This window comes from Staurois parvus, unplaced genomic scaffold (genome assembly GCF_062004578.1).
Source record: "Staurois parvus isolate SC_StPar_1 unplaced genomic scaffold, SC_StPar_1.0 ptg000365l, whole genome shotgun sequence".
Lineage (NCBI taxonomy): Eukaryota > Metazoa > Chordata > Amphibia > Anura > Ranidae > Staurois > Staurois parvus.
The window spans coordinates 6,802,096-6,811,977 of NW_028318161.1; the positions used below are offsets into that span (position 1 = coordinate 6,802,096).

General features: G+C 47.4%; 1 protein-coding gene across 2 annotated transcripts in view; it reads right to left on the bottom strand.

Annotated features, from left to right (window-relative positions):
- DAB2IP (DAB2 interacting protein) overlaps positions 1-9,596 on the bottom strand; it is a 597,823-nt gene extending 588,227 nt beyond the window's left edge. For both annotated transcript variants that reach the window (XM_089685244.1, XM_089685243.1), the window contains exon 1: positions 7,593-9,596. The gene's annotated coding sequence lies outside the window, so the exon portion shown is untranslated. The remainder of the gene's footprint in view (positions 1-7,592) is intronic.
- Between the last annotated feature and the right edge of the window lie 286 nt (positions 9,597-9,882).

A 9,882-nucleotide genomic window follows, 5' to 3' on the forward strand; every position in this document is an offset into this window, starting at 1 on the left:
TGCAGTTGAGCATAGTGCAATTACTTTAGAGACCTTCATCAGCCAGAACACGCTGCCAAGGTATGGTACATGTTATAATCAGCAGTAAATGCTTTAGAAAGGCGCCCCTTTCAGCCACATTCAAAAAAGCAAGGGTAGGCAGCCTTGGTACACCAGCTGTTGTGCAACCACTAGTTCCATGAAGCACTTATTAACTACAGTAACCCATAGCAACCAATCAGAATCCATCTTGTGCTGCTCTGGCTCTATCCAAGTTAATAACAATCGGTTGCTATGGGTTGTAGCACTTACCACAAGTACTACATGATATGGTTCCAGTTAGCATACACTCAAAAAGCAGTCCAGAGCAAATGGAGGAAAATTGATTAACCTGATTTTTGGGTAGAAGTCTCAGTATACAGTAGATAAATCCACCCAGTTGGCTTTCATAAAGCAGTACATACATTGTGCTGTAGCTGCTCCATCATACATTACACGTAGTAGTGCTCTGCTGCTCAGTTCATGCAGAACCTCATGACCCTGGAATAACACTGCTTGCTTTGATTTTTCACCCACAACCTTAACTAATGAAAAGTAAAAGTTTCCCAATGACACTCCAGCATTTGGCCCCAGGGGCCCTTCACAGAGCCGCACTCAGGTGAATTAATTAGATGCAGTCAGAGAGATTGATTGGCCAGAGGATCAGCTGGGACAAGCCAGTCTCTGAGGAGCCGTTCAGCAACAACGGCATACACGGATATTGACCCGATGACAACAAGCAGCCGCTGCTGGACAAGAGGAGCCAGAGACAAGCCAAATGCCAAACATGGCTAGAATATTAAGAAACCACATTCAGAAGAAGTTTACAGAAAAGCTGTAACTGACAATCACGACACAAACCCCACTGTGTGTGTGTGGGGGGGGGGTTGGGGGGTGTACCTTCCTTACCTAGCATGCAAATCCAGTACCTCACAAAGTACAGGAAGCATTCAGCACAAACAGATTATTTTTTTTGTTTTTAAATAACTGAAAACACCCAAAATTACTAATCTATGCATTACCACTAAACAGATAAATATAGACATTTCAAAACAGTGACAAAACAGCTCATGCGGTAGCAGAGCTGGGAAAACTACCACAGGAAAAAACATAGTTTCCCTGATTTAGACATGTTCAGCTGTGAAGTGCCAATGAAGTGGCCAAATGCAAGACCTAAAATTCAAATGCATGTGGCTATACCTGGCAGTCCTTCATAACACAAACAATGGCTCACACATTTTAAAGGATAAGTTCTCCTGTGCCAAAAAATAATAAATGCACTTTTTTTTTTGCAGATAAAAAATGTGCATTTATTATTTTTTTATTGCAGGAGCCTGTAAAACATTGCACCAGCAATCAGCAGATCGCTGGTGCCATGCAGGTCTCCTGCAGACCTGTCAGTATATCTGGTTGCTCGTATATCCCGTACAGGCAAGCAGATACACGAACAGGAAGAATCAATTAACTACCATGGCGCTTCACAGAGCCCTGGTAGTTCACTGAGAACTACAAGCCGACATCCACATTCATTCATTCACAGAACTCTGTGAATTAATGACATGGTCGTGTGGGCAGAGCCCCACATGGCCACGCTGCTTTTAAAAAGCGACAGCTAGTACGGGAACTTCTCCCCGTACTAGCTGTCACAGGGATCGGGCAGGGTAAAATCGGGCAGCGGCTGCCACATTGGGAACATGTTAAATGTTTCACCCTAAAAACGGGTGGAACGCATAACATATTCCCAAAAGTTAACTTATCCTTTAAGGGCTCATATCCAAAGCATAGGCAAGACATTTGCCTGGATCCTATGAGTTAAGTCCACATCATTGTTCTGGAAAAAAAAAAAGAGATAAGTTCTATTTTGTTTCAGTGTAGCATACTGTGATGCAATTTACCACATGTGGTGAATAACAATGACTACAATGTAATTTTGTGACATTTCAATAAAGTTGAAAAAAAAAGCAAAGGCTGCAGTAAGTTAATTATGACACATCAACACAGCTCCCTTCACAGTGCACACCAGCAGCCATGGCATAACAAGAACGAGCCCTTAGGCTGAGGTCTGGGATATAAATACACCATTTAATGTAATTAGATTTAAAAGAAGTGTATGCTTACCATAAGGACCAGTATATGTCTTTATAGTAGACTCACTGCACAGCAGTACTCAGACTAGAAGAGCTGGAGGCAGAGCTAAAAGCTCTAAAACAATGCACAGTACTGACAATGTTCCTTTCTAAATGTGCTTAGAGGAGAGAGCACAATGATAACCTCATCAGGTCAGGTGCATTTCCAAACCCACCTAAGATAGCAAACGTGAGTCGCAGCAAATGCATATGTATGAACCTAGCATTACGGCTACTTTGTCGGGGCCGAGCTGCTCTGTGTGTGTCTACAGATGCACACAGCCCGACTTGGTAGTGCGCCTGCATAGGTGCCCCCGCAGCAGCCAGCTGGCTATGGAGGCACCAAAAGTATGTGTCTTAAGAAAGTGGAACAAATTAGGTCCAACTTTCTTGTGGCATCCAGAGAAAGATCTTGCAAAAGTGTCTTGTGTGTGTTCTAAAATTGGAGTAGCATGCGCCAAATTCAAGTACAAAACTCCATGCAGATTTTGGTGCACACTGTACCAGTTTTACAATGCATGCAAGACACTCCCTCAGTACCTGTTTCCACCAGTCTTTATGAATGCCTGGGTCTCTGTTACCTTTCCACCCCAACCAACATGAGCAGACTGTCAGTTTCAGTCATCCAGTCCTAAGTTTGTCAACTTCCAAGTGTATTGAATTACTTACCATGGAACACCAGCCAAAACCTTTTTTGTTTAGGCTTTTGATGGGGTGGCCAGGATGGAGTTCTAACCTTCTCCTACCAAATAAAACAGTTTGACCACAAGTTCTACTTTAAAGTGCAATTGCAGACAAATCTTTTTTTTTGTTGTTGTGGAGTAGAGAGTGATAAGAAAACCTCTCAACTTGTTATTGCTGTCTGTACTCTTGTTAGGGAGATTCACCCAATTTGTCCTGCTAACTATTATTAATGAGAGTGAACGTGAATAGAGGTAAAACAGTAATAGAGGTAAAAACTTTCAATCTGGACACTAGCTCTGGTAACAACTAAGAAGGGATTTCCTCTCACTTCCTGTTGCCGCTATGGACAGGAAGTGAAGGGAGATCTCCCCAATAGGACATGGAAGGCAAAACAAATTGTCAAGGGTTGTAATCCTCTCCTACTATCCAACATGAAAAAACATTTGGCTTTAGTTCTACTTTAATCCCTCTGATGAATACTCATCTTTATCCAGAGATTCCAATTCTATGGGGCTTTTTAACATGAAAGGAGAAAGTAAAAGCAACGTCTGCATTATTTCAGTCGGCTCCTCAACATTTCTATCTCATTCAGCATAAAACAAATATGGGCTAAATATGATCCACAAGTCCTACATTCATGAGATTAGGTTATGCAGCTGTGGCTGATGCAGAACTACAATTCTCAGCAGCTGGAAGCGATCAGGTACTGCTGAGGCTTGTATTTCTGGATAGGCTAACAAGCCACAGGCTGTGTTCATCTTATAATCAAGGTAAATGTACATCCCAGCACAGCATCCAAAGCCTGACAGAGGAGAGAGAAAAGAAGAGCTTACATAATCTTTCTCTAATGTTTTATATGCTGACATCCAAAGGCCGAAGAGCGCAGCGTCCCCAATCTCTCATTTCCAACTTACAAAAGAGAATATTTAATGACAGGATTTGCCCTAATTCTGCAAACACCTATTCGAGGCCTCTACACAGACAGACTTGGTCTCAGCGGCCTTGCACAGCGTTCCACCAAACTTCTGAATTATGTATAAAAAAAAACAGAATACTGAGTGTTGCTGCACCCAAAGGGTTAAAGAGTAGATTCACCAGTTTTCAGGGCAAGGGTGCATTTCAGAAGATCTTATTTAAAGGCAATAACCCGCACACTATGCAAAATGAGGAGACATACACTCTAAATAATAAATCTGTAAATAGGGAGAAATGGATGAGCTGCTAGAATATGTAAATACAGCTGAGTTTTGGCTAAACCCCCCTTCCTTCATTTATGTTGATGTCACCATTTTCCTATATACTATGATGACAAGTCCTTATTAAACTTGATTTTGCTACCTTAAAATGTTTTTGCTGTTACTATAAATCTTAATAAAAAGATTGAAACAGACATACAGCTGAGTGAGAATTCTATCCCCGCACCTTCCTTGAAGAGCTAGCAATAGGTAGATGAACAGCTGACTCCCTACACCTTGACAGTGTCTGTGTGTCAGGACGATGGACAGCAGCTTAGCGAAGCCCAGCAGGGAGTAGGGAGGGGTGAAAGCTGGCATCCCTAGCATTCTGTTACACAGAACACATCTGCTAACCTTGGATGAGATTTCTAAAAGAGAACTGAGATGGCTTCAGGAGGTGAATGTAAACTAAAGGTTTAACTGGCCATACATAGCAAGTTTCATCCGGCCCGTAATAATCTGTCCACAATTTGATCCGTAGGTGCTCTCCACTACACCTGACATCCTTCGACTGAAAAGTTGAAGGGGTCGGGCAGATAATTGTCTACCAAACAGCGCCTGCATCTAATTACATGCAAATGCCATTTGGGAATTGAGTTCGAGTTTCAGCGCCACCACCAGCTGTCAGAATACAATAGCCACAGTGGGAGATTTGTCCATCTGCACCATTTACTGTGAATGGAGAAACATGATAGAGCTCTTTTAGCCCGCACGGTGGGTGTATGGCCACCTTTAATAAATCCAAGTCCAAAACTTTTTTGGTATTGAATAGTGTATGGAGTGGTTAGAATGGCAGGATGCAGCCACTGGGGTGAACAAGTCCTAAGACAAAACTTTTTTTTTCAGTTGTGGGGAACTGGGGAAGGGTTAAAACGTCTGTCAGAGTTTTATTTCTGTCTGTGTCCCTGCTTGGGAGATACACTTTACTAATTTGTCCTGGTCACCACTGTCACGCGTAAAAAAAGAGGAGAGTCAATGAGGAAAAATCCATTTTTTTAAATGTCTTCAGTGCAGGAAAAGTAGAGAAATCTTCCAATGGGGACACCTGTCCTGTCGGGGTTTAATTCACTTTGGAGAGGTTTTCTTTCATGGCCTGTTGTGAAACAGATGGAGAAAAAAAACCTGATGGGTTTTAACTATTCCCTACTCCTATCCAAACGTTAAAGCAGTAGTAAAGGCTGATTAAAATGAAAAAAATCTTCCCCCATATTGTGCTAGTATGCATCACATACTTTAAAAAGAAGCCCTCGTGACGCAGTCCCAGCTGACAGGGCTTCCATCTTCACCTGGTCTTCCTGCTGGGTTTGCAGGCTCTGGCCATTTGAATGACCAAGCTGCGATGAAGTCACTCCTACGCATGCACACGGGAGTCACAAGTGTGGCACAGAGCTCTGTAGAGACAGCACGTGTTCCTTCAGAGCACAGTGCGCATGCGCAGGTGACATGACTGGCTGCAGAAGTAGTAAATATCTCCTAAACAGTGTACATTTAGGAGATATTCCTTGTACCTACAGGTAAACTTTATTGTAAGCCGATCTGTAGGTACAAGTGAGCAAGCAGTGTTTACTATGACTTTAACCTCTATGTACGCAGAGAAGTAAATGTCTCCCGAGCAGTCTTACGTATTCAGTCCTGTTAGGAGAATTTTCCTTTTCTGAAATGGCACACAAGAACAAATATTGCTTTTCAGCATTCTGTAAGGATCCATGCACACCACATGCAGTAGGACAGCATTGGGCGACTATTCCAGCACAGTCCCACCATATGACAAAGCAAAGTGCTACAAAAAAAAATACTGAGTGCAATCCATTGCTTCATACCGCATGGCCAGCAGCTGAACTGATGAGATGTCTGTGTGACATCTCAAAAAAGTTGGTAAAAAAAAATAATCAGTGCGATGTGCTGAGGTCAGCACATCATCACTGTGCCGATTTCCCCAGGAATGCACTTCACACCAGCCACTGTATTGCAATGCAGGGACTAGTGTGAACAAGACCTGAGGGTATATTCACACCAGATGTGGTGGGACTGCATTGGGCAGCTATTTTAACATAGTCCCACCACATGACAACGCAAAATGCCTTTCCTCCTTATCTGCCTGCGTTGCGGAGGTGTGCAGACAGTGTACGCTGAAAAAAAGTACTGCATGCAACGCAAAGCCAGGAATTGAACTTTCTGAGACGTCTTTGTGACACATCAATAAAGTTTGAGTAAAAAAAAAAAAAGAAAAGAAAAAGGAAACAGTCCGATCCCCCAAGCTCAACGCATCATTCCTGAACTGATCTTAGTTGGATCACACTGCATACCAACTGCTGCGCTGCAATGCAGCGGCTAGTGTGAATGAGCCCTTAATCTACATTCACACAGATATGTCAGCCAAAGTTGCAGCTACCACATTAAGTGAGTACCTAACCCTTAGGCTACGTTCACACTAGCGTTGTGTGCAGGCAGCAGAGAGGCGTTTAGGAAGCGTTTTCCCAAATGCCTCAGACAATTCTGCACAATGCAGCACATGGTGCTGTTCTAATGGGAGCGTTAGCGTCACGTCGCGTCACATCAAAACGGACGCCTGTGGTCGAGTCAGGAGGCGTTGAAGCCTCCTATTCTAGTCTATAGTGCCGCTCCGCAAACGCCCGGCCGGCGTTTGCGGTGCGGTTGCGATGCAGTTGCGGGCTGTTTGCGGAGCGGTAACACCATTTAAACTTCATTATAGGCGTTTGTGGGGCCTTTTTAACGCTCGGCAAATGCCTACCATGCTACTAAACCGTGCATGCGGCGTTTGCCGAGCGTTAAAAAACGCTCCACAAACGCCGGACCAATGCTTGCCAAACGCTATAGGGGCGTTTGGCAAGTGCTGGTAAAACAGTCAAGTGTGAACGAGCCCTTACACTGCATGCAAATACTTAGCTCATTACATTCTTGCCTACCTGGCACTTAGAGATGCTAAAAATGCCTGTAGAAAAAAGTGTAGTATGTAGGAGTATTAGCCACTGGAGTACTGTATTCCAAGCAGCAGACTATGCAATCTCAAACTCTGACCAGTGTGCAGTACCATACCCCTCTGCGTATGGCTCTCTGACATTTTTGACAAATCAAGGGTTGTTTTTTTACAGTCTTCTTTAATGACAGCCATATGCGCTTGATACCATTTTTTATTTCCATATAGTATTTGCATCTAAAAATGCTACAAATGCTAGCTCCACAGAAAACAGTACACTTTTCTTTGAGTGACTCCCACGGTTTAGCTGCTGTAGATTTGGACACTGGAGCATACATTCTATAGCACAGCACCCCACCCTTGTTAGTAAATTCCGTATTTGTTCACTGTAGCCCGTGTGCAAACCTTTGCACACAGCGCAGACAAATGCTAAACTCCAGGAGCACAGGTATTGCTCATACTGTCGTACCAATGCATGATCATATGTGGATATATGTCAGGGAAAAAAAACAATGCAACACTGTTCTTAAATACACACCAAACCCCAGAAAAAAATGCCTTTTAGGGGAGCAGAGTTCAGGCAGCACTTACCTCTAGAGTATGAGGCAGACAGGGACCCAGGCTAGCTGTGCTGAGGGGCGATGGGCATCCACAGGGCAGCAGGACTTAGGGATGATGAGGGTCCCCAGGGTAGCAAGTCTCAGGAGTGATGGGTCCCTAGGGTACTAGGGCTTAGGAGCTATAGGGGGCCCCAGGGTAAGAGGGCTCAGGGGTGAGGGGGCCCCAGGGTAAGAGGGCTCAGGGGCGAGGGGGGTCCCTGTGTAAAAAGCTCAGGGGTGATGGGGGGGCCCAGGGTAGTAGGTCTGGATTCCCAGCATCTCTGTTCACTCCACAATCAACAAGTGCTTTCAAGTCAAGCCCCCCTCCTCTTACTTCTTGTAACTGGTCAACCAGGGCTGAGGGCTCTTGTCAGCAGTTCTTCTAGATGGGGTCCTGGTCCTCAGTGTCTGTGGTTCCGGGGAATTTCAATATGAGAGGACCCCCATCTTCTGTTGTCATAGCTGGGACCCCTCTCCTCAGTACTTGAAGCAGAGGCCGCTGTTCTCAAGCTGGAGCCCCTGTACTCAGTACTTGAAGCTGGGGCCCCTGTCCTCAGTGCTTGTAGCTGGGTCCCCTGTCCTCAGTGCTTGTAGCTGGGGCCCCTGTCCTCAGTGCTTGTAGCTGGGGCCCCTGTCCTCAGGCTGCAGCCCCTATCCTCAGTACTTGCAGCTGGGGCCCCTGTTCTCAGTGCTTGTAGCTGGGTCCCCTGTCCTCAGTGCTTGTAGCTGGGTCCCCTGTCCTCAGTGCTTGTAGCTGGGGCCCCTGTCTTCAGTGCTTGTAGCTGGGGCCCGTGTCCTCAGGCTGGAGCCCCTGTCCTCAGTACTTGAAGCTGGGGCCCCTGTCCTTGGTGCTTGTAGATGGCTCCCCTGTTCTTGGTGCTTGTAGCTGGGCCCCTGTCCTCAGTGCTTGAAGCTGGGTCCCCTGTCCTCGGTGCTTGTAGCTGGGTCCCCTGTCCTCGGTGCTTGTAGCTGGGGCCCCTGTCCTCGGTGCTTGTAGCTGGGGCTCCTGTCTTCAGTGCTTGTAGCTGGGGCCCCTGTCCTCAGGCTAGAGCCCCTGTCCTCAGTACTTGAAGCTGGGGCCCCTGTCCTCGGTGCTTGTAGATGGCTCCCCTGTCCTCGGTGCTTGTAGCCGTGGCCCCTGTCCTCAGTGCTTGAAGCTGGGTCCCCTGTCCTCGGTGCTTGTAGCTGGGCCCCTGTCCTCAGGCTGGAGCCCCTGTCCTCAGTGCTTGTAGCTGGGGCCCCTGTCCTCAGGCTAGAGCCCCTGTCCTCAGTACTTGAAGCTGGGGCCCCTGTCCTCGGTGCTTGTAGATGGCTCCCCTGTCCTCGGTGCTTGTAGCCGTGGCCCCTGTCCTCAGTGCTTGAAGCTGGGTCCCCTGTCCTCGGTGCTTGTAGCTGGGCCCCTGTCCTCAGGCTGGAGCCCCTGTCCTCGGTGCTTGTAGCTGGAGCCCCTGTCCTCAGGCTGGAGCCCCTGTCCTCAGTGCTTGTAGCTGGGGCCCCTGCCCTCAGTGCTTGTAGCTGGGGCCCCTGTCCTCAGTACTCGAAGCTGGAGCCCCTGTCCTCGGTGCTTGTAGCTGGGGCCCCTGTGCTCAGTGCTTGTAGCTGGGGCCCCTATCTAAGTCTGGTAGGTAAGGGGGGGGGGTACTTCTCAGCTCTTCACAGCTGCTGCTGTGGGCCCCAGGCAGCACAATTTCAGGGGCCCCTGGTGTGCTGTAGAGAGAGTAGCCTGCCCTCTGTGTTGGGGGTCGTCTGTCCTGGGTAGTTGTAGCTGTGGGGCCCCTGTCTTCAGTTCTTGTACCTGGAGGGGGCTGTCCTCAGTTCTAGCTGTGCTGAGTTCTGTGAGATGGGGTTCTCTGTTTTCAGTGGATATAAATGGGGCCCTCAGGCATCCCAGTGTGAGGGGCCCCTGTGCTCCAGCATCATTCTCAGGCCCCCTTCTTCTCTCCTCTCAGCTCCGGCGGCCGTCTGTGTCCGGAGATCCCGGAGCTGCTCAGATGAATCACTGCAGACCGTGAATAGGCAGAACGGGACAACCCAGGGGCGGCCTCAGCCTGCCGGGACCCTGAACAGGGCTCTGCACTGAGGTATGAGGAGCAGGGGGGCTGAGCAACACGGGGACTGACTAGGGGGACAGAGGAACACGGGGACTGAGTGGGGGGGACAGAGGAACACGGGGACTGACTAGGGGGACAGAGGAACACGGGGACTGACTGGGGGGACAGAGGAACATGGGGACTGACTAGGGGGACAGAGGAACACGGGGACTGACTAGGGGGACAGAGGAA